The sequence below is a fragment of the Ipomoea triloba genome, chromosome 4 (assembly GCF_003576645.1).
Source record: "Ipomoea triloba cultivar NCNSP0323 chromosome 4, ASM357664v1".
In the NCBI taxonomy this organism is placed as follows: domain Eukaryota; kingdom Viridiplantae; phylum Streptophyta; class Magnoliopsida; order Solanales; family Convolvulaceae; genus Ipomoea; species Ipomoea triloba.
The window spans coordinates 21,705,537-21,709,795 of NC_044919.1; positions in this window are offsets into that span (position 1 = coordinate 21,705,537).

The window sequence follows — 4,259 nt, forward strand, 5'->3', positions numbered from 1 at the left end:
CTTGCACTTGTAATACATTTTACTTGCACGTGTGCACCTATTTTCACTTGCAGGTGCAAGTAATTTACCTTGTTAACATTTATGCACCTGGGTGCACCTATATGCACCTAGTTATAACATGATGTGCACCTAGTTATAACGTTAGGTGCAACTACATTCCGGACACGTGGCGCGCTGTGATTCATCCGCATTTCTCTCCTGGGCGGCCAGTACGCATTTGAACGCGATCCTATATATATATATATATATATTGCGCGTTGATTTGATGACTTGATGTAATTTAATGGTTGAAAAAAGGCCGCACGGTCACACCTAAAGAGCAGGCCACACTTGAACTATATATATATATATATATATATATATATATATATATATATATATATGTTACAAAACGCACCATTCTACGTACTAAAATGCACTAGAGTACTGATAAAACACACCATTCCACAATATAACCAAATGCACCTATTTACTTAAAATTCATTACGTAATAAAACACATCATTCTACATATTAAAATGCACCACAAAATGCTTCATGTCAGATTATAAACATACACTACACTATTTACACATTAGAAAACATGTGCTAAAATATGCACCACAACGTGTGTTAAAATGCACAATTCCACTTATTGAAAGTCCTCTTCCCAGATTATAAACATGCATTATTACACTTATTAGAAAACATGTGTTAAAATACACAATATTCTACGTATTAAAATGCACCAGACGATGAATTAACACACACCATTCCACCACACAATTACACACCATTCTACGTATAAAAATGCACCAGCAGATGGATTAAAGCACAGTACACCATTCCACAACATAGTTAATGTACCAACATACGTAATAAAACGCACTACAACATGTATTAAAACGCACCACACCATGTACTAAAATGCACCATTTCAATATAGATAATAAAATTACCAAAAAAAAAAAAAAACACCCTCACTTAACATGTGCGAACTGCAATTGCCACCATTAGATTAATTCAATTGGATGGCACATATTCAGTCGCATGACCGCATGGGGTGACCATGCTGCATATGAGTCATATATATATATATATATATATATATATATATATATATATATATCAAATGCAGTAATAGGCTTCAGATAAACAATGTTGTTTAATCTTAGCCCTTGATCTAATCAAAATCAACAACCTAGATTGAAATAAACTTTAAAAAAATGCAATGGCAATTTGTTATGTTTTTTTTTTTTGCGTATTAGTCAAACTTAAGGTGTGTCATTCTCGATATTAAGGGGCGTCGTTTACCTTCATAAGGTGCGTGGTTTCTGAGCTTACGGTGCATCAATTCTTCAGGCGACGTGCTTAGGTCATCAATGACGAAGCCAAGAGGGTCCCGGCCGGGCAAACGCGCTGGAGGCTTGCTGTCGGCTTCGGAATAAGGTCCATTACGCTGTTTCCAACTTTTTTTTCCATATTTTTGGTGTTTTATTGGCTTATTCTTGATTGTTTTTTTTTATTTCCACCATGGGATGGTATTGCATGGGTGTTTTTTTTTGTAGTGGTGGGGGGCATTGTTTTTTTTTTTTAGGGGTTTAGGATTTCTCATATTCTTTATATATATTCTTGTCGGTTTTTTTCAAAAAACTGTTAGGGTCGTGTGTTGGGTATTAGTTCTATATTAAAGGGCTTGTTTTGTTTTTAGTATACCCTATGATAGGGAATATACCACGGGGATACGGTCCTAAGTACGCTATACGTATGTCCAGTGTACTATACGATATTAGCGTATAAAAGGGTGTTTGCGCTTCATGTTAAGTGGAGGGAGCCCTTTCTCTCCTTCTCTCTAAAGAGACCTTAGAAGGCCTAGCTCTCTCTTCTCTCTAAAGGGCTCAAGATCAATAAATAAAAGAGATGATTTGGCCTAATTCTTCCTTGGATTTCATACTTTACATACACTGTAATACAATTTGAGGAATTAATCCTTATCAAATGGCGTCGTCCGTGGGGAACGAGATAAAATGCCGTGTTCCTCTAGTTATCATCGGGGGTTTGTTTCTGCATTCACGACGAATCTGATTTCGCGATTCCACCGCCTGCAAGAAGCCAAAGCCTAGAAAATTACAAAAAATTCCAGCACAATGAGGAAGAGAATCAGAATAGCAGTCTAGTTTCTCCTCTATTGCATGCAGCGTCACCAACGATCCCCTCTTTCTCGCTCATATGTTGGCAGGCCACCACACTACCGTGGTGTCTTCCTTCGCCTCCAGTTTGATCTTTAGCGAGAGGAGTTTGGAGGGTTGGTGGCAACATGCAAATAACCTCGCAAGTTATAAACACCAGTATGCTCATGAGTTTTTCATTTCCATATTCGGTGCATTTCATGAAAGCTTGTGGCTTCATCACAGTCACCATCCTTTCTGCTGTACACGAAACATAGGGTTATCAAAGAAATGAAAAATCAAGAAAAGTATACTGCAAGGCTCCTTTCTCATTGGCTGCATGTGGCGGTGAAATGAGAAATTCAAGACAGTGGAGGGAGAGAGAAACGGGAAAAGCAGATTAAAGTAAAAAAGGAAAAAGGAAAATGGAGGCGCCCCTGTTTCGAACCCCTCAACATGTTGGAGAGTAGAAGCATAAATGCTGATATACTAGGGACTTTATTGTACTTTCATCTATTCTAGTTTCCTTCTTCTCTTTTGTATATATTCACCATTCACCGTGTATTTCCTCTCTTCTGGTTAATGAAACAATTCACCATTTTCAGTCTTCACTTCTCTATCTCTCACTTTGCTTGGTACCTCCACATTCCATCATGGTATCAGAGCTCGCCGGTGAGGGAGCTTTGCAGCTTCCGGCACCGGCGAGTTACGCTGAGTTGCGTCGCGTTCGTCTCCAACGACAGATCCGTAGAAGATCGTTACTTCGCAGAGGAGTAACAAGATCGAAGTAGGATTTTCTTCAAATTTCCTCCTTCAATTTTCTATTTCCACAGTTCGGCGAAGATCGGAGCATAGTGCTCTTCTTCCAATCAAGCACTTCACGGAGCGTGAAGTTTTTGAACAAAATGCTCTTCCGTCCCCTGTTTACAGTTTTCAGTCGGAGCAGATCCGAAAGTAGTTCGAGCAAAGTGTTCGATTATCCTCCATCAGTAGCCTTCAACCGTAGTCCCTGGAGCAGATCCATGGAAAGTGTTGGAGAAAGCACGAGCACAGTGCTCATTAGTTCTACATCAGTGGCCATTGTAGTTCACGGAGTAGATCCGTGGAGAGCACGAGCACAGAGTTCATTAATCCTTCGTCAGTGGCCTCACAACAGTATGTACGCTAAGGAGGATTCACCATTAGCCTTGGTATGGATTCAATTGCCTTTTCTACCAATTCATTTGTTTCAATTTGATATGATAGCTGCAATTTGTGAACCGACTGGGAGGGAGATTGCCCTAGGTTCTGCAACGATTCATAGAACAGAGTCAAATTTGGCCAAAGTAAGAGTTGAGATTGATGTATCGAAGCATGTGAGTGAGAAAATATGGATTGAAATTGACAGTGACCGGAGAGGTTTCTGGCATAATATTGTAGTGGATGTTAGATGTTTGGTTTTTGATAAGAAAGTGAGTCACGCCTCAGGTGGCCTGACTCGAGTTGAGAAAGATAAGATTGTTGTGATTCAGTTTCAAAATTTTCCTCCTAAGACTGATATTGAGCACATCATAGTGGCTTCTGACTATACTCAGATGGATAGGATTTTGAAGGAAGAGAGGACTAGCACTACTCTGATTAAGTCTTGTTCTGCTGTGAAAGGAAGTGCCATTGAAGGAGAAAAGGAGATTTTAGTTGAACTTGAAGAACAGTTATTGAATATGTGATTTCAAAGTCTTCACCAAAACTACAGATATATATCTTCAGCATTAGAATATAGTGAGAGTGTTTCATCAGGGAGTGGTTCAAGTGGACAAGAATGTGGCAATACACTTTCAACTTTGAGCTTTGGTACTGTTGTAAGAGGGAAGGCAGGAGAGAACTGTTTTGCTAATGTGCATGATTTGAGGCTTTTATGTAATTGGCATTTGCAATGGTGCTTTGTCAATGCAAAAACTGATAGTGCTTACTTCAAACTTACAGAAACAGCAGAGTGGAACCTATACAATGCCCAGTTGGCTACTCCAACGTTGCTGCATTCTGTTAAGTCCAAACAAACAGAGTTGTTTTTGTTGAAACAAAATTTTAAGTTGTATCATATTTGCTCAGTTGTTAATATGGTGCACGAAATGGC